Source organism: Phyllobates terribilis, unplaced genomic scaffold (assembly GCF_046119375.1).
Source record: "Phyllobates terribilis strain yellow unplaced genomic scaffold, ASM4611937v1 Scaffold_14__1_contigs__length_39327217, whole genome shotgun sequence".
Taxonomy (NCBI): domain Eukaryota; kingdom Metazoa; phylum Chordata; class Amphibia; order Anura; family Dendrobatidae; genus Phyllobates; species Phyllobates terribilis.
This window is the reverse complement of record NW_027362774.1, coordinates 14,262,875-14,284,531: the sequence shown is the minus strand read 5'-3', so window position 1 is coordinate 14,284,531 and position 21,657 is coordinate 14,262,875. Positions and strand designations below refer to the sequence as shown.

General features: G+C 48.9%; 1 protein-coding gene across 1 annotated transcript in view; it reads left to right on the top strand.

The window, feature by feature from the left end:
* The first annotated feature begins 4,084 nt into the window (after window positions 1-4,084).
* The window catches only part of LOC141175770 (fatty acyl-CoA hydrolase precursor, medium chain-like), a 111,322-nt gene continuing 93,749 nt past the window's right edge, over window positions 4,085-21,657 (top strand). Inside the window, exon 1 of the mRNA XM_073659707.1 lies at window positions 4,085-4,172. The gene's annotated coding sequence lies outside the window, so the exon portion shown is untranslated. The remainder of the gene's footprint in view (window positions 4,173-21,657) is intronic.

Here is a 21,657-nt window from a genome sequence, read left to right as displayed (position 1 = left end):
CCTGGTGAAGGCCACCAGCGCTGCTGCAGTCTCCTGAGGCGGGATGTTGTGGCAGCCGGCGTTGATACTACTCCCCACAGGCGGAGCAGGGCCTCAGGGCAGAGGGACAGGATGGAGGGGGTGGTAGTGTAGGAGGTCTGGTGCTGCGTAATGCGGTATAGAATAAAGAGTCCGGAGGCCATAGGGGTTAACTTCCAGGGTTTTTACTCATGGTGGAGATTGCAGTTGAAAGGCTTCTCCCTGCTCCACGCGGAGTTCTGAGGTCACCAGAGACGGGGGGGTCCGACAACCTCCGAGTAAGTCAAGTGTTCAATGAGGACCCCGCACCAGACTTCAGACCGGGTCCTTTCCTGTCTGTATGTGTGTAGATAGGCCGGGTCTCCCTCTGGACTTCGCTCAGAAAAAGGGTACGGGTGGCAGCTCCGCTCCTTCCGTTACCCGGTGGGATCCTCAGGGCCTACCGGACTTCCCTGACCAGGACGTAGAGTGGCAAGGTCAGGTGTCGGGGGCCGGTACCCCTCTTGCAGCCGGAATCCCACTGAATAGATCAGGTTGGCGAGGACAGGTGGCGTATACCGCTCCGTCTGCATCCCCCTGGGATCCATTTGTCGTGGAGCTACACTCCTGAGGTTCGGGCCTTCTTGGTCATGGTCCTTGACCGGGTTGAGACATTCATTATCTGCAACCTGCCCCTCGACCCAAGGCCAGGGTACGAGGGCCGTGTCTCCATCTGCTGCAGGTCCACACAGGATCCACGTTCAGGGAGGGAGATCACAATCAAAGAACCCAGAGCCAAGATGGCTGTGTATTATATATCAAATTTAAAGTGTCACTAAAATGTGAATTCTCCACCCTCACCCACTAGTTGGTTCCCCTATCTCTTGGTTCCCCAGTCTCCCAACTTCCAGTAGGGGCAGCCCCTAGTGCCTACTAGCCCCCTCTGATGGGAGAAGTGTGGTTTTGGATGTGGAGGTGGGGTCCTGACCATCGCACTGTTCTTACCTCAAAGGAGGAACACTACACCCCATTAAAGAGGTGCAGCATCCCTGTGGCGGTCGAACCCTCAGGGGCGCCACATTATCATCCACAGTTTGGTACCTTCAGTGGGGGAGGAGCTTCAGGAGTTCCTGAGGAGGAACGGTTTGCATCTTCGCTCTCCTCGATATGGCAGGGTGTGCTGAGTAATTTAAAGATCATGGGAGACAGGTATAAACGTATGGCTGATAGAAAACGCTAGCCAGGTCCGGACCTGAATGTGAATGACTTTCTGTGGTTGTGTACCAGGAATATGAGATTGAAAGTTCCTTCTTGGAAGGTGGAACCTAGGTTTATTTGTCCCTATAAAATAACTTCTTCATTAACCCAGCAGCGTTTCGTCATGAACTTCCTCAGTCCCTTAAGGTCCACAGATTGTTCCACAGGTCCTTACTCAAAAGGTATGTGGAACCTCTTGAGCCCTCACCTCTACCACCACCCCATGTAATGGTTGATGGTAACCTGGAGTTCCAGATTTCGAGGATTGTAGATTCTTGTCTCCAAAGTCGTTCTCTACAACACTTTGTGCGCTGGAAAGCTTATGGTCAAGAGGAGACGATGTGGGTTTCTGCATCAGAGGTGAACGCTTCCAGATTGGTTCATTCATTTCACCCTTCTTATCCTGAGAAACCCAGTCCTGAGTGTCCGGAGGCCACTCGTAGATGGGAGGGTACTGTCACAGGTGTGTCAGAAGTGACAGACAGTCGCCCTGCAGTTGGTTGCAGGAGATCTCTACTTTTGTCATTACAGACATCTTCTTAGAGGCTGGCTGTCTCTAGGACCCAGCAGCTACCTTCCTCTGGCTTATTAACTCCCTGAATTGGATGTATAAATACCTGCTGTGTACAGAGGGAGGTGCCGGCGATATTAATTACTCCTTGTGAGACTTCAGCAAGAGCAGTACTTCCTCCTCTCTGGTGTTTGAGGACATGTGCGCATTTGTCTGGAGTCGTCTATAAGCTAAGCGATTTCCCCTGTTTGTCCTTCCTTTTTGTCTTTTGAGTTCAGTTGAGATCGATTAGTGCTCATCTCCTCCCTTCCCTAGCCTGAGTCTAATGCCCGGGAAAGTCAGGGCGAGGCACGCATGCGGCGACTAGTTAAGAGCCAATACAGGGACGTTAGGGGAGATGGGGTGACGCAAGACCAGACTAGGAGGTCTCCACTCCCCCCTTTCCCTAGTTTCTGGGCTCCCTTTCCCTCTTCCCTCTGTGTTGCACTAAATCTTTCCCACACCTTGCGTGACACCCACACTGCTCTTCTCTATAATGTCTCCCCCCACAATGTCCTTCTCCATAATGTCCCCCACACACTGCCCCTTTCCATTATATCCTCCCATTCTGCACTCCTCCATAATGTCCTCCTCACCCTGTCCCTCTCCATAATACCCTCCTCACACTGTCCCTCTCCATAATACCCTCCTCACACTGTCCCTCTCCATAATACCCTCCCCGCACTGCCATCCTCTATAATGTGCCCCCCCACACTGTCCCTCTCCAAAATATTCCCTATACTGCCCCTCTCATTATGTCACCCCACACCGCCCTTCTCATTAAGTCACCCCACACTGCCCTTCTTCATAATGTTCCCTAACCTGTCCCTCTCCATAATTTCCCCCCACACAGCCTCTCTCTATAACATCCTCCCTATATTGTCCCTCTCCATAATTTTCCTTCCACACTGTCCCTCTCCATAATATCCCCCCACACAGTGCCTCTCCATAATATCCCCCTCACACTGACCTTCTCCATAATTGTATTAGGTAAAATGGTCAAAACCAGAACATTTTCAGTGGGGTTTTTATAAATGGTCATACTCACTGCTGAACACAGACAGAAGAGGCCTCTGTAGAAGGACAAAGTAAGGGCCTTTGCAGCCCAAAGGCTCATTATAATGCACAATGTCACCTGCTTTGGAGGTGGAAATGGGCCTTCTTAAATTTTTGGGCCCTGGTGCAGCTGCATAGGTTGCTGGTGGTAATGCAACCGCGGACCTCCTCTCTCGTTGATATGTACGCCCCTGGTCATATTAGTGAAGTCTGAGGTCAGACCAGTAACCTCAATTAATACTCCTCTTAACTTGAGTTGTGTTATGGTCAAATCAGTTAAATTTCAGTTACATTCCTAGTTGGGGGTAGCGAGATTTAAAAATTGGTAAAAGCTCCTAATTGGAGTTGTATGCGGGAGAAAACAGAGAAATCGTAGTTATGCTCCCTGGTGGAGATGTAGGATGGTGAAAACTTTTAGGTAAAGTAGTATGGAAGTCATGTGAAGGAAGCCAAAAAAAAAAAAAAAGAGAATTTTTCACCATACCTGGCCTTATCCCTTAAGGGGAACTCCAGAGGCTTTTGTGTTAGTGATGGTGTTCCCACTATTTGGGTGCTAAGACGAGAGATTGTGTTCTCCGGGTGCCTGATGCCTTAAGCATTTATGTATGCACTAGATGGTGGCGCCGGTCATCTCCCGGCTGCATCACCGCTGACCTCCGTGCGGCAGATGAGCCGCTAACGGCCGCCATCTTTTTCTGAAATCCCGCGTCGCTGATTGGCCGCGGCCGGACCAATCAGCGACGCGGGATTTCCTGGACAGAAGGACAGAGAGACGGGATAAGACGATTATATATATTAGATGGGTGAAGTATGTCTTCAGATTGAGAAATTGTATTTCTGTGGTTAGGGGGATCTAGATGTCTCTTGCAGAACCTGAGTTTGGTAACTAAATAAGGTTCTTCCACCCAAGATTCTAGGTTCCTTCCTCCGGGAACTTTGGATACTTAAGAAGCTTTTGTCTGTGTTGAATGAACTGATCTCTCTGCTTTTCAGTCTTCAATCGGTGCTTTTCCTTAAATATCAGGGGGGTGAACTTCAGATTTTCAGAGTTTTTCTCTTTTGAGAAAATTATCACAAGCGGTGGTCTCTCCCTAGGGGAACATTTCTATTCTAGCCTCTCATGGGTCCTGTCATGAGTGAAAGAAACAAAATGGAAAAATTACTTTCTCCAGAACCCATGAGGGCACCCTTCCAATTCCCTCCTTTTGGCTTATGATTTGTTTGTCGTATCTGGAGGAGATTGCGCGAGTAGCCTTTTACTTTCGCTCTGGGCTTCCTGTCCAGCTGACGGGTTCTGGAAAATAACATTATCGTAAGTAATTTTTCCCTATTGTATCTAAATTATAAAAACATATCTTATGTCTAATAATGGTAAATTAAATCCAACCCAAAATGTTGTCTTATTTGTAACAAAAAAAGTCCAAGGAACTTCCTTGCTAAGTAACGGCCTTCTACATCTCCCCCTCTTACACCTTCATTAACCTTTTCTATGTCCTATAAGATCATCAGTTTTCACTGCGTGAACCTGAGCAAAGTGTCCGGAAACCACAGAGATGTTATTCCATTATTTTTTTTTCACAGTCAGATATATGTCTACATATCCTGTTTTTTTAGGGTACAACCCACATACAACGGACTAAATATATCACAATATTACTACTAGAGTTAATATACTTTTTTATTGGATACTAGATGGTGGCCCGATTCTAACGCATCGGGTATTCTAGCATATGTCTCCCGACCCTCCTTTATAATGCCCCATGCAGGAAGTCACATCCCCCGTATATAATACCCCATGCATATAATACCCCATGCAGGATGTCACATCCCCCGTATATAATACCCCATGCAGGATTTCACATCCCCCCTATATAATGCCCCATGCAGGAAGTCACATCCCACTATAGTGCCCCATGCAGGATGTCACATCCCACTATAGTGCCCCATGCAGGATGTCACATCCCCCCTATATAATACCCCATGCAGGATGTCACATCCCCCCTATATAATGCCCCATGCAGGATGTCACCTCTCCCCCATATAATGCCCCATGTAGGATGTCACCTCTCCTCCCATATAATGACCCATGCAGGATGTCACCTCTCCCCCCATATAATGCCCCATGCAGGCTGTCACATCCCCCTATATAATACCCCATGCAGGATGTCACATCCCCCCTATTTAATGCCCCATGCAGGATGTCACCTCTCCCCCATATAATGCCCCATGTAGGATGTCACCTCTCCCCCCATATAATGACCCATGCAGGATGTCACCTCTCCCCCCATATAATGCCCCATGCAGGCTGTCACATCCCCCCTATATAATACCCCATGCAGGATGTCACATCCCCCCATAGTGCCCCATGCAGGTCCCCTATGGCCCCATACAAAAAAAATCCAATACTCACCTCACTGCTTCTCTGGACTCCAGCGTAGCTGGCATATTCCCGCTGTGCGCTGTGACTGGTCAGGAGAGAGCGCGGTGTAAAGACGTCAGCGCGGTGTAAAGACGTCACCGCGCCCTCTGACCTGAGACGTCACAGAGCTGCAGCGGAAGACACAGGAGCTGCTGCACAGGCACGGGGAGGGGTAAGTATGACGCCGGGTGCCGGGGTCCAGATCGAGGGATGGGAGGAGAGGGGAGGGGAGGGGAGAGGAGTGGAGGGGAGGGGAGGGGAGAGGAGGGGAGGGGTAAGTATGACGCCGGGTGCCGGGGTCCTGATCGAGCGGGGGGGGGAATGGGAGGAGAGGAGAGGGGAGAGGAGGGGAGGGGAGGGGTAAGTATGACGCCTGGTGCCGGGGTCCTGATCGAGCGGGGGGAGGGACGGGAGGAGAGGGGAGGGGAGAGGAGAGGAGGGGAGAGGAGGGGAAAGGAGGGGAGGGTAGGGGCGTCACACTTGTCCTCGGGAGATAAGCGGCCGTAGCCGCTGATCTTCCGACGATAGCCGCATGTAGGTCAGCGGCGCCTGCGGTCGGGGGACTTATGATGCGAGCAGCCGGCTGCATCTCCCGGCTGCATAGCCGCTGACCTCCGTGCCACACATGAGCCGCTAATGGCCGCCATGTTTTTCTGAAATGCCGCGTCGCTGATTGGCCGCGGCCGGACCAATCAGCGATCCGGGATTTTCAGGACAGACAGACAGAAAGACAGACAGACAGACGGGATAAGACAATTATATAGATAGATGTAAAACCTGTATTTAAAGATCTGAATAACGTTAAAACTATCACCATAATTTGCAAATATTCTGGCCACATTTATGACACTGCAAGGAATTGTTCCCCTACTCTTGACTACTAAAGAAACTGGGAGACAATTTCTGCGACAAATTAAGAACTTTTTTGTTTTAATCATCGTAACCCCTTTTGCATTGAAAAATATATTTGCTTTATTTCATTAAACTCCAAACAATAGGTTAATGGAAACAATGTTATAATATTTTAGCAAAACTACTCTCTCCCCATTGTAACATATCAGATCTATTGTTTTGTTCACCTTTCCTAATTGCTTTATCTATAGGCCAATTTGTTCCTTGAACCTCATGTACACCTTGCTGTATTCATCGTCCCAATCTTTAAGATTGGAGAAATTCCTTTTTTGTCCATGAAATTTGGATGGCAGGGCGATGCATACAGCATGATGTTGCCAGAAACTGGATTCCTAAGACTTGTAGTGATCATGTTTCCTGGAATTTCATCAATCATTATGTTTAAATCTAAAAATTGTATTTATTTGTTTGATTCCATAGTGAAATGCAAATTGATTAATTATTATTAAAATATTCCAATAGATCTGGAAAGGAGGCCACACTGCCTGACCAAATGATAATGTCATCGATGTAACGGCCATTCCACACCATTCTTCCCAACAGGGGATAACCAGAAAGTAAAACATAATGAAACAAAAAAACAAACCATAATATATTTGATCCCATTGAAGTCCCCATCTTCTGTAAACAAAACTGTTTGTCAAACATTAAAAAAATGATAGATTTGAAGATCCAACGTAAAGATTAGATTAAACAAAAGAATAGTGGATATACTGTATCGAGGTGTCTTGGTGTAAGGAATATTATGCACTTTATTCTCAAAGCATTTTTCACAGTACAAACAAACCATATCCCCCACTCAAATTTTCAACTTTAGTGCCTAAACACTCCCAGACACAGTAGGGCTGGTTCTTTTCATCACTGCAAAAGTATTTGCTTTGGGCAACCTGACAGCATTTTATCAATTGTTACTGATCTTTATCACATACATGCTACAAAATCAGAACCAGTTGTAAGTCAATGTGCAGTTTTCAATTTAATCCACTAGATGGTGAAAAATGACTTGTAGGGTCATACATGGTGTATACTGACCGCCCCCTCTGTGTGATTGTAGGGTCATACATGGTGTATACTGACCGCCCCCTCTGTGTGATTGTAGGGTCATACATGGTGTATACTGACCGCCCGCTCCCTGTGATTGTAGGGTCATACATGGTGTATACTGACCGACCGCTGTGTGTGATTATAGTGTCATACATGGTGTATACTGACAGCCCGCTGTGTGTGATTGTAGGGTCATACATGGTGTATACTGACCGCCAGCTGTGTGTGATTGCAGGGTCATACATGGTGTATACTGACCGCCCCCTCTGTGTGATTGTAGGGTCATACATGGTGTATACTGACCGCCCGCTCTGTGTGATTGTAGGGTCATACATGGTGTATACTGACCGCCCGCTGTGTGTGATTGTAGGGTCATACATGGTGTATACTGACCGCCCGCTCTGTGTGATTGTAGGGTCATACATGGTGTATACTGACCGCCCCCTCTGTGTGATTGTAGGGTCATACATGGTGTATACTGACCACCCGCTCCGTGTGATTGTAGGGTCATACACGGTGTATACTGACCGCCCGCTGTGTGTGATTGTAGGGTCATACATGGTGTATACTGACCGCCCGCTGTGTGATTGTAGGGTCAGACATGGTGTATACTGACCGCCTGCTGTGTGTGATTCTAGGGTCATACATGGTGTATACTGACCCCCCGCTGTGTGTGATTGTAGGGTCATACATGGTGTATACTGACCGCACGCTCTGTATAATTGTAGGGTCATACATGGTGCATACTGACCGCCCGCTGTGTGTGATTGTAGGGTCAGACATGGTGTATACTGATCGCCCGCTGTGTGTGATTCTACGGTCATGCATGGTGTATACTGACCGCCCGCTGTGTGTGATTGTAGGGTCAGACATGGTGTATACAGACCCCCCGCTGTGTGTGATTGTAGGGTCATACATGGTGTATACTGACCGCCCGCTGTGTGATTGTAGGGTCATACATGGTGTATACTAACCGCCTGCTGTGTGTGATTGTAGGGTCAGACATGGTGTATACTGACCGCCCGCTGTGTGATTGTAGGGTCATACATGGTGTATACTAACCGCCTGCTGTGTGTGATTATAGGGTCATACATGGTGTATACTGATCGCCCGCTGTGTGTGATTCTAGGGTCATACATGGTGTATACTGACCGCCCGCTGTGTGTGATTGTAGGGTCATACATGGTGTATACTGACCGCCCGCTGTGTGTGATTGTAGGGTCATACATGGTGTATACTGACCGCCCGCTGTGTGTGATTGTAGGGTCATACATGGTGTATACTGACCGCCTGCTCTGTGTGATTGTAGGGTCATACATGGTGTATACTGACCGCCCTCTGTGTGTGATTGTAGGGTCATACATGGTGTATACTGACCGCCCGCTGTGTGTGATTGCAGGGTCAGGCATGGTGTGTACGGACCGCCCGCTCTGTATGATTGTAGGGTCAGACATGGTGTATACTGACCGCCCTCTGTGTGTGATTGTAGGGTCATACATGGTGTATACTGACCGCCCGCTGTGTGTGATTGTAGGGTCATACATGGTGTATACTGACCGCCCACTGTGTGATTGTAGGGTCATACATGGTGTATACTGACCGCCCGCTGTGTGTGATTGTACGGTCATACATGGTGCATACTGACCGCCCGCTGTGTGTTTGTAGGGTCATACATGGTGTATACTGACCGCCCGCTGTGTGTGATTGTAGAGTCATACATGGTGTATACTGACCGCTCGCTCTGTGTGAATGTAGGGTCATACATGGTGTATACTGACCGCCCGCTGTGTGTGATTGTAGGGTCATACATGGTGTATACTGACCGCCTGCTGTGTGTGATTGTAGGGTCATACATGGTGTATAATAACCCGCCTGCTCTGTGGGATTGTAGGGTCATACATGGTGTATACTGACCGCCGCTGTGTGTTATTGTAGGGTCATACATGGTGTATACTGACCGCCTGCTGTGTGTGATTATAGGGTCATACATGGTGTATACTGACCGCCTGCTGTGTGTGATTGTAGGGTCATACATGGTGTATACTGACCGCCTGCTGTGTGTGATTGTAGGGTCATACATGGTGTATACTGACCGCCCACTGTGTGATTGTAGGGTCATACATGGTGTATACTGACCGCCCGCTGTGTGTGATTGTACGGTCATACATGGTGCATACTGACCGCCCGCTGTGTGTTTGTAGGGTCATACATGGTGTATACTGACCGCCCGCTGTGTGTGATTGTAGAGTCATACATGGTGTATACTGACCGCTCGCTCTGTGTGAATGTAGGGTCATACATGGTGTATACTGACCGCCCGCTGTGTGTGATTGTAGGGTCATACATGGTGTATACTGACCGCCTGCTGTGTGTGATTGTAGGGTCATACATGGTGTATAATAACCCGCCTGCTCTGTGGGATTGTAGGGTCATACATGGTGTATACTGACCGCCGCTGTGTGTTATTGTAGGGTCATACATGGTGTATACTGACCGCCTGCTGTGTGTGATTATAGGGTCATACATGGTGTATACTGACCGCCCGCTGTCTGTGATTGTAGGGTCATACATGGTGTATACTGACCGCCCGCTCTGTGCGATTGTAGGGTCATACATGGTGTATACTGACCCCCCGCTGTGTGATTGTAGGGTCATACATGGTGTATACTGACCCCACCGCTGTGTGATTGTAGGGTCATACATGGTGTATACTGACTACCCGCTGTGTGTGATTGTAGAGTCATACATGGTGTATACTGACCGCCTGCTGTGTGCGATTGTAGAGTCATACATGGGGTATAATGACCCGCATGCTCTATGGGATTGTAGGGTCATACATGGTGTATACTGACCGCCTGCTGTGTGTGATTATAGGGTCATACATGGTGTATACTGACCGCCCGCTGTCTGTGATTGTAGGGTCATACATGGTGTATACTGACCCCCCCGCTGAGTGATTGTAGGGTCATACATAGTGTACACTGAACCCCCGCTGTGTGATTGTAGGGTCATACATGGTGTATAGTGACCGCCTGCTGTGTGTGATTTTAGGGTCATGCATGGTGTATACTGACCGCCTGCTCTGTGTGATTGTAGGGTCATACATGGTGTATACTGACCGCCTACGCTGTGTGATTGTAGGGTCATACATGGTGTATAGTGACCGCACGCTGTGTGTGATTGTAGGATCATACATGGTGTATACTGACCGCCCGCTGTGTATGATTATAGGGTCATACATGGTGTATATTGACCGTCCGCTCCATGTGATTTTAGGGTCATACATGGTGTATACTGACCCCCTGCTGTGTGTGATTGTAGGGTCATACATGGTGTATACTGATCGCCCGCTGTGTGTGATTGTAGGGTCATACATGGTGTATACTGAACGCCCGCTGTGTGTGATTATAGGGTCATACATGGTGTATGCTGACCGCCCGCTGTGTGATTGTAGGGTCATACATGGTGTATACTGACTGCCTGCTGTGTGTGATTGTAGGGTCATACATGGTGTATACTGACTGCCCGCTGTGTGTGATTGTAGGGTCATACATGGTGTATACTGACTGCCCGCTGTGTGTGATTGTAGGGTCATACATGGTGTATACTGACCGCCTGCTCTGTGTGATTGTAGGGTCATACATGGTGTATACTGACCGCCTGCTGTGTGTGATTGTAGGGTCATACATGGTGTATACTGAACGCCCGCTGTGTGTGATTGTAGGGTCATACATGGTGTATACTGACTGCCCGCCCTGTGTGATTGTAGGGTCATACATGGTGTATACTGACTGCCTGCTGTGTGTGATTGTAGGGTCATATATGGTGTATACTGACCGCCTGCTCTGTGTGATTGTAGGGTCATACATGGTGTATACTGACCGCCTGCTGTGTGTGATTATAGGATCATACATGGTGTATACTGACCGCCCGCTCTGTGTGATTGTAGGGTCATACATGGTGTATACTGACTGCCCGCTGTGTGTGATTGTAGGGTCATACATGGTGTATACTGACTGCCCGCTGTGTGTGATTGTAAGGTCATACATGGTGTATACTGACCGCCTGCTCTGTGTGATTGTAGGGTCATACATGGTGTATACTGATCGCCTGCTGTGTGTGATTGTAGGGTCATACATGGTGTATACTGAACGCCCGCTGTGTGTGATTGTAGGGTCATACATGGTGTATACTGACTGCCTGCTGTGTGTGATTGTAGGGTCATATATGGTGTATACTGACCGCCTGCTCTGTGTGATTGTAGGGTCATACATGGTGTATACTGACCGCCTGCTGTGTGTGATTGTAGGGTCATACATGGTGTATGCTGACCTCCCGCTGTGTGATTGTAGGGTAATACATGGTGTATACTGACCGCCCGCTGTGTGTGATTGTAGCGTCATAAATGGTGCATACTGACAGCCCGCTGTGTGTGATTGTAGGGTCATACATGGTGTATACTGACCGCCCGCTGTGTGTGATTGTAGGGTCATATATGGTGCAAACTGACCGCCCGCTGTGTGTGATTGTAGGGTCATACATGGTCTATACTGACCGCCCGCTGTGTGTGATTGTAGGGTCATACATGGTGTATACTGACTGCCCGCCCTGTGTGATTGTAGGGTCATACATGGTGTATACTGACTGCCTGCTGTGTGTGATTGTAGGGTCATATATGGTGTATACTGACCGCCTGCTCTGTGTGATTGTAGGGTCATACATGGTGTATACTGACCGCCCGCTGTGTGTGATTGTAGGGTCATATATGGTGCATACTGACCGTCCGCTGTGTGTGATTGTAGGGTCATATATGGTTCATACTGGCGCCTGCTCGGTGCGATTGTAGGGTCAGACATGGTGCATTCTGATCGCCCGCTCCGTGTGATTATAGGGTCATACATGGTATATACTGTCCGCCCGCTCCGTGTGATTATAGGGTCATACATGGTGTATACTGACCGCCTGCTCCGTGAGACTGTAGGGTCATAGATGGTGTATACTGACCGCCCACTCTGTGTTATTGTAGGGTCATACATGGTGTATACTGACAGCCAGCTTCGTGAGATTGTAGGGTCATACATGGTGTATACTGACCGCCTGCTGTGTGTGATTGTAGGGTCATACATGGTGTATACTGAACGCCCGCTGTGTGTGATTGTAGGGTCATACATGGTGTATACTGACTGCCTGCTGTGTGTGATTGTAGGGTCATATATGGTGTATACTGACCGCCTGCTCTGTGTGATTGTAGGGTCATACATGGTGTATACTGACCGCCTGCTGTGTGTGATTGTAGGGTCATACATGGTGTATGCTGACCTCCCGCTGTGTGATTGTAGGGTAATACATGGTGTATACTGACCGCCCGCTGTGTGTGATTGTAGCGTCATAAATGGTGTATACTGACAGCCCGCTGTGTGTGATTGTAGGGTCATACATGGTGTATACTGACCGCCCGCTGTGTGTGATTGTAGTGTCATATATGGTGCAAACTGACCGCCCGCTGTGTGTGATTGTAGGGTCATACATGGTCTATACTGACCGCCCGCTGTGTGTGATTGTAGGGTCATACATTGTGTATACTGACTGCCCGCCCTGTGTGATTGTAGGGTCATACATGGTGTATACTGACTGCCTGCTGTGTGTGATTGTAGGGTCATATATGGTGTATACTGACCGCCTGCTCTGTGTGATTGTAGGGTCATACATGGTGTATACTGACCGCCCGCTGTGTGTGATTGTAGGGTCATATATGGTGCATACTGACCGTCCGCTGTGTGTGATTGTAGGGTCATATATGGTTCATACTGGCGCCTGCTCGGTGCGATTGTAGGGTCAGACATGGTGCATTCTGATCGCCCGCTCCGTGTGATTATAGGGTCATACATGGTATATACTGTCCGCCCGCTCCGTGTGATTATAGGGTCATACATGGTGTATACTGACCGCCTGCTCCGTGAGACTGTAGGGTCATAGATGGTGTATACTGACCGCCCACTCTGTGTTATTGTAGGGTCATACATGGTGTATACTGACAGCCAGCTTCGTGAGATTGTACGGTCATACATGGTGTATACTGACCGCCCGCTCTGTGTGATTGTAGGGTCATACATGGTGTATACTGACCGCGCGCTCCGTGTGATTGTAGGGTCAGACATGGTGTATTCTGATCGTCCGCTGTGTGTGATTGTAGGGTCATACAAGGTGTATACTGACTGCCTGCTCCGTGTGATTGTAGGATCATACATGGTGTATACTGCTCGCCAGCTGTGTGTGATTGTAGGGTCATACATGGTGTATACTGACCGCCCGCTGTGTGTGATTGTAGGGTCATACATGACTTATACTGACTGCCAGCCCCGTGTGATTGTAGGGTCATACATGGTGTATACTGACCGCCCGCTGTGTGTGATTGTAGGGTCATACATGGTGTATACTGACTGCCCGCCCTGTGTGATTGTAGGGTCAGACATGATGTATACTGACCGCCCGCTGTGTGTGATTGTAGGGTCATATATGGTGCATACTGACCGCCCGCTGTGTGTGATTGTAGGGTCATATATGGTTCATACTGGCGCCTGCTCGGTGCGATTGTAGGGTCAGACATGGTTCATTCTGATCGCCCGCTGTGTGTGATTGTAGGGTTATACATGGTGTATATTGACAGCCCGCTGTGTGTGATTGTAGGGTCATATATGGTTCATACTGGCGCCTGCTCGGTGCGATTGTAGGGTCAGACATGGTGCATTCTGATCGCCTGCTCCGTGTGATTATAGGGTCATACATGGTATATACTATCCGCCCGCTCCGTGTGATTATAGGGTCATACATGGTATATACTATCCGCCCGCTCCGTGTGATTGTAGGGTCATACATGGTATATACTGTCCGCCCGCTCCGTGTGATTATAGGGTCATACATGATGTATACTGACCGCCTGCTGTGTGTGATTGTAGGGTCATATATGGTGCATACTGACTGCCCGCTGTGTGTGATTGTAGGGTCATAAATGGTTCATACTGGCGCCTGCTCGGTGCGATTGTAGGGTCAGACATGGTGCATTCTGATCGCCCGCTCCGTGTGATTATAGGGTCATACATGGTATATACTATCCGCCCGCTCCGTGTGATTATAGGGTCATACATGGTGTATACTGACCGCCTGCTCCGTGAGACTGTAGGGTAATACATGGTGTATACTGACCGCCCACTCTGTGTTATTGTAGGGTCATACATGGTGTATACTGACCGCCAGCTTCGTGAGATTGTAGGGTCATACATGGTGTATACTGACCGCCCGCTCTGTGTGATTGTAGGGTCATACATGGTGTATACTGACCGCGCGCTCCGTGTGATTGTAGGGTCAGACATGGTGTATTCTGATCGTCCGCTGTGTGTGATTGTAGGGTCATACAAGGTGTATACTGACTGCCTGCTCCGTGTGATGGTAGGGTCATACATGGTGTATACTGATCGCCCGCTGTGTGTGATTGTAGGGTCATACATGGTGTATACTGACCGCCCGCTGTGTGTGATTGTAGGGTCATACATGGTGTATACTGACTGCCCGCCCTGTGTGATTGTAGGGTCATACATGGTGTATACTGAACGCCCGCTGTGTGTGATTGTAGGGTCATACATGGTGTATACTGACTGCCTGCTGTGTGTGATTGTAGGGTCATACATGGTGTATGCTGACCTCCCGCTGTGTGATTGTAGGGTAATACATGGTGTATACTGACAGCCCGCTGTGTGTGATTGTAGGGTCATATATGGTGCATACTGAACGTCCGCTGTGTGTGATTGTAGGGTCATATATGGTTCATACTGGCGCCTGCTCGGTGCGATTGTAGTGTCAGACATGGTGCATTCTGATCGCCCGCTCCGTGTGATTATAGGGTCATACATGGTATATACTGTCCGCCCGCTCCGTGTGATTATAGGGTCATACATGGTGTATACTGACCGCCTGCTCCGTGAGACTGTAGGGTCATACATGGTGTATACTGACTGCCCACTCTGTGTTATTGTAGGGTCATACATGGTGTATACTGACCGCCAGCTTCGTGAGATTGTAGGGTCATACATGGTGTATACTGACCGCCAGCTTCGTGAGATTGTAGGGTCATACATGGTGTATACTGACCGCCCGCTCTGTGTGATTGTAGGGTCATACATGGTGTATACTGACCGCGCGCTCCGTGTGATTGTAGGGTCAGACATGGTGTATTCTGATCGTCCGCTGTGTGTGATTGTAGGGTCATACAAGGTGTATACTGACTGCCTGCTCCGTGTGATTGTAGGACCATACATGGTGTATACTGATCGCCCGCTGTGTGTGATTGTAGGGTCATACATGGTGTATACTGACCGCCCGCTGTGTGTGATTGTAGGGTCATACATGACTTATACTGACTGCCCGCCCCATGTGATTGTAGGGTCATACATGGTGTATACTGACCGCCCGCTGTGTGTGATTGTAGGGTCATACATGGTGTATACTGACTGCCCGCCCTGTGTGATTGTAGGGTCAGACATGATGTATACTGACCGCCCGCTGTGTGTGATTGTAGGGTCATATATGGCGCATACTGACCGCCCGCTGTGTGTGATTGTAGGGTCATATATGGTTCATACTGGCGCCTGCTCGGTGCGATTGTAGGGTCAGACATGGTGCATTCTGATCGCCCGCTGTGTGTGATTGTAGGGTTATACATGGTGTATATTGACAGCCCGCTGTGTGTGATTGTAGAGTCATATATGGTTCATTCTGATCGCCCGCTCCGTATGATTATAGGGTCATACATGGTATATACTGTCCGCCCGCTCCATGTGATTATAGGGTCATACATGGTGTATACTGACCGCCTGCTCCGTGAGACTGTAGGGTCATACATGGTGTATACTGACAGCCTGCTCTGTGGGATTGTAGGGTCATACATGGTGTATACTGACCGCCTGCTCCGTGAGACTGTAGGGTCATACATGGTGTATACTGACAGCCTGCTGTGTGTGATTGTAGAGTCATACATGGTGTATACTGACTGCCTGCTGTGTGTGATTGCAGAGTCATACATGGTGTATACTGACCACCTGCTGTGTGTGATTATAGGGTCATATATTGTGTATACTGACCGCCTGCTGTGTGTGATTGTAGGGTCATACATGGTGTATACTGACCACCCGCTCCGTGTGATTGTAGGGTCATACATGGTGTATACTGACCGCCAGCTGTGTGTGATTGTAGGGTCATACATGGTGTATACTGACCACCCGCTCCGTGTGATTGTAGGGTCATACATGGGGTATACTGACCGCCCCCTCTGTGTGATTGTAGGGTCATACATGGTGTATACTGACCGCCCCCTCTGTGTGATTGTAGGGTCATACATGGTGTATACTGACCGCCCGCTCTGTGTGATTGTAGAGTCATACATGGTGTATACTGACCGCCCGCTGTGTGTGATTGTAGGGTCATACATGGTGTATACTGACCGCCCCCTCTGTGTAATTGTAGGGTCATACATGGTGTATATTGACCGCCCCCTCTGTGTGATTGTAGGGTCATACATGGTGTATACTGACCCCCCGCTCTGTGTGATTGTAGGGTCATACATAGTGTATACTGACCGTCTGCTGTGTGTGATTGTAGGGTCATACATGGTGTATACTGACCGCCTGCTGTGTGTGATTGTAGGGTCATACATGGTGTATACTGACTGCACGCTCTGTATGATTGTAGGGTCATACACGGTGTATACTGACCGCCCGCTCCCTGTGATTGTAGTTTCATACATGGTGTATACTGACCACCCGCTGTGTGTGATTGTAGGGTCATTCATGGTGTATACTGACCGCCCGCTCTGTATGATTGTAGGGTCAGACATGGTGTATACTGACCGCCCGCTGTGTGATTGTAGGGTCAGACATGGTGTATACTGACCGCCTGCTGTGTGTGATTCTAGGGTCATACATGGTGTATACTGACCCCCCGCTGTGTGTGATTGTAGGGTCATACATGGTGTATACTGACCGCACGCTCTGTATGATTGTAGGGTCATACATGGTGTATACTGACCGCCCGCTGTGTGTGATTGTAGGGTCAGACATGGTGTATACTGATCGCCCGCTGTGTGTGATTCTACGGTCATGCATGGTGTATACTGACCGCCCACTGTGTGTGATTGTAGGGTCAGACATGGTGTATACTGACCCCCCGCTGTGTGTGATTGTAGGGTCATACATGGTGTATACTGACCGCCCGCTGTGTGATTGTAGGGTCATACATGGTGTATACTAACCGCCTGCTGTGTGTGATTGTAGGGTCAGACATGGTGTATACTGACCGCCCGCTGTGTGATTGTAGGGTCATACATGGTGTATACTAATCGCCCGCTGTGTGTGATTCTAGGGTCATACATGGTGTATACTGACCACCCGCTGTGTGTGATTCTAGGGTCATACATGGTGTATACTGACCGCCCGCTGTGTGTGATTGTAGGGTCATACATGGTGTATACTGACCGCCCGCTGTGTGTGATTGTAGGGTCATACATGGTGTATACTGACCGCCCGCTGTGTGTGATTGTAGGGTCATACATGGTATATACTGACCGCCTGCTCTGTTTGATTGTAGGGTCATACATGGTGTATACTGACCGCCCTCTGTGTGTGATTGTAGGGTCATACATGGTGTATACTGACCGCCCACTGTGTGTGATTGTAGGGTCAGGCATGGTGTATACTGACCGCCCTCTGTGTGTGATTGTAGGGTCATGCATGGTGTATACTGACCGCCCACTCTGTATGATTGTAGGGTCAGACATGGTGTATACTGACCGCCCTCTGTGTGTGATTGCAGGGTCATACATGGTGTATATTGACCGCCTGCCGTGTGTGATTGTAGGGTCATACATGGTGTATACTGACCGCCCACTGTGTGATTGTAGGGTCATAGAAGGTGTATACTGACCGCCCGCTGTGTGTGATTGTAGGGTCATACATGGTGTATACTGACCGCCCACTGTGTGTGATTGTACGGTCATACATGGTGCATACTGACCGCCCGCTGTGTGATTGTAGGGTCATACATGGTGTATACTGACCGCCCGCTGTGTGTGATTGTAGAGTCATACATGGTGTATACTGACCGCTCGCTCTGTGTGATTGTAGGGTCATACATGGTGTATACTGACCGCCCGCTGTGTGTGATTGTAGGGTCATACATGGTGTATACTGACCGCCTACTGTGTGTGATTGTAGGGTCATACATGGTGTATACTGACCCCCCCGCTGTGTGATTGTAGGGTCATACATGGTGTATAATGACCCGGCTGCTCTGTGGGATTGTAGTGTCATACATGGTGTATACTGACCGCCGCTGTGTGTTATTGTAGGGTCATACATGGTGTATACTGACCGCCTACTGTGTGTGATTTTAGGGTCACACATCGTGTATACTGACCGCCCGCTGTCTGTGATTGTAGGGTCATACATGGTGTATACTGACCGCCCGCTCTGTGCGATTGTAGGGTCATACATGGTGTATACTGACCCCCCGCTGTGTGATTGTAGGGTCATACATGGTGTATACTGACCCCACCGCTGTGTGATTGTAGGGTCATACATGGTGTATACTGACCGCCTGCTGTGTGCGATTGTAGAGTCATACATGGTGTATAATGACCCGCCTGCTCTATGGGATTGTAGGGTCATACATGGTGTATACTGACCGCCCGCTGTCTGTGATTGTAGGGTCATACATGGTGTATACTGACCGCCCGCTCTATGTGATTGTAGGGTCATACATGGTGTATACTTACCCCCCGCTGTGTGATTGTAGGGTCATACATGGTGTATACTGACCCCCCCGCTGAGTGATTGTAGGGTCATACATAGTGTACACTGACCCCCCGCTGTGTGATTGTAGGGCCATACATGGTGAAAACTGACCGCCTGCTGTGTGTGATTTTAGGGTCATACATAGTGTATACTGACCGCCTGCTCTGTGTGATTGTAGGGTCATACATGGTGTATACTGACCGCCTGCGCTGTGTGATTGTAGGGTCATACATGGTGTATAGTGACCGCACGCTGTGTGTGATTGTAGGATCATACATTGTGTATACTGACCGCCCGCTGTGTATGATTATAGGGTCATACATGGTGTATATTGACCGTCCGCTCCATGTGATTTTATGGTCATACATGGTGTATACTGACCGCCTGCTGTGTGTGATTGTAGGGTCATACATGGTGTATACTGATCACCCGCTGTGTGTGATTGTAGGGCCATACATGGTGTATACTGACCGCCCGCTGTGTGATTGTAGGGTCATACATGGTGTATACTGACTGACTGCTGTGTGTGATTGTACGTTCATACATGGTGTATACTGACCGCCCGCTCTGTGTGATTGTAGGGTCATACATGGTGTATACTGACCGCCCGCTGTGTGTGATTGTAGGGTCATATATGGTTCATATTGGCGCTTGCTCGGTGCGATTGTAGGGTCAGACATGGTATATACTGTCCGCCCGCTCCGTATGATTATAGGGTCATACATGGTGTATACTGACCGCCTGCTCTGTGTGATTGTAGGGTCATACATGGTGTATACTGACCGCCTGCTGTGTGTGATTGTAGGGTCATACATGGTGTATACTGAACGCCCACTGTGTGTGATTGTAGGGCCATACATGGTGTATACTGACTGCTTGCTGTGTGTGATTGTAGGGTCATATATGGTATATACTGACCGCCTGCTCTGTGTGATTGTAGGGTCAAACATGGTGTATACTGACCGCCTGCTGTGTGTGATTGTAGGTTCATACATGGTGTATGCTGACCGCCCGCTGTGTGTGATTGTAGGGTAATACATGGTGTATACTGACCGCCCGCTGTGTATGATTGTAGCGTCATACATGGTGTATACTGACAGCCCGCTGTGTGTGATTGTAGGGTCATACATGGTGTATACTGACCGCCCGCTGTGTGTGATTGTAGGGTCATATATGGTGCATACTGACCGCCCGCTGTGTGTGATTGTAGGGTCATATATGGTTCATATTGGCGCTTGCTCGGTGCGATTGTAGGGTCAGACATGGTATATACTGTCCGCCCGCTCCGTATGATTATAGGGTCATACATGGTGTATACTGACCGCCTGCTGTGTGTGATTGTAGGGTCATACATGGTGTATACTGAACGCCCACTGTGTGTAATTGTAGGGCCATACATGGTGTATACTGACTGCCTGCTGTGTGTGATTGTAGGGTCATATATGGTGTATACTGACCGCCTGCTCTGTGTGATTGTAGCGTCATACATGGTGTATACTGACAGCCCGCTGTGTGTGATTGTAGGGTCATACATGGTGTATACTGACCGCCCGCTGTGTGTGATTGTAGGGTCATATATGGTGCATACTGCCCGCCCGCTGTGTGTGATTGTAGGGTCATATATGGTTCATATTGGCGCCTGCTCGGTGCGATTGTAGGGTCAGACATGGTGCATTCCGATCGCCCGCTCCGTTTGATTATAGGGTCATACATGGTATATACTGTCCGCCCGCTCCGTATGATTATAGGGTCATACATGGTGTATACTGACCGCCTGCTCCGTGAGACTGTAGGGTCATACATGGTGTATACTGACCGCCCACTCTGTGTTATTGTAGGGTCATACATGGTGTATACTGACCGCCAGCTTCGTGAGATTGTAGGGTTATACATGGTGTATACTGACCGCCCGCTCTGTGTGATTGTAGGGTCATACATGGTGTATACTGACCGCGCGCTCTGTGTGATTGTAGGGTCAGACATGGTGTATTCTGATCGTCCGCTGTGTGTGATTGTAGGGTCATACAAGGTGTATACTGACTGCCTGCTCCGTGTGATTGTAGGGTCATACATGGTGTATACTGATCGCCCGCTGTGTGTGATTGTAGGGTCATACATGGTGTATACTGACTGCCCGCTGTGTGTGATTGTAGGGTCATACATGACTTATAATGACTGACCGCCCCGTGTGATTGTAGGGTCATACATGGTGTATACTGACCGCCCGCTGTGTGTGATTGTAGGGTCATACATGGTGTATACTGACTGCCCGCCCTGTGTGATTGTAGAGTCATACATGGTGTATACTGAACGCCCGCTGTGTGTGATTGTAGGGTCATACATGGTGTATACTGACTGCCTGCTGTGTGTGATTGTAGGGTCATATATGGTGTATACTGACCGCCTGCTCTGTGTGATTGTAGGGTCATACATGGTGTATACTGACCGCCCACTCTGTGTTATTGTAGGGTCATACATGGTGTATACTGACCGCCAGCTTCGTGAGATTGTAGGGTCATACATGGTGTATACTGACCGCTAGCTTCGTGAGATTGTAGGGTCATACATGGTGTATACTGACC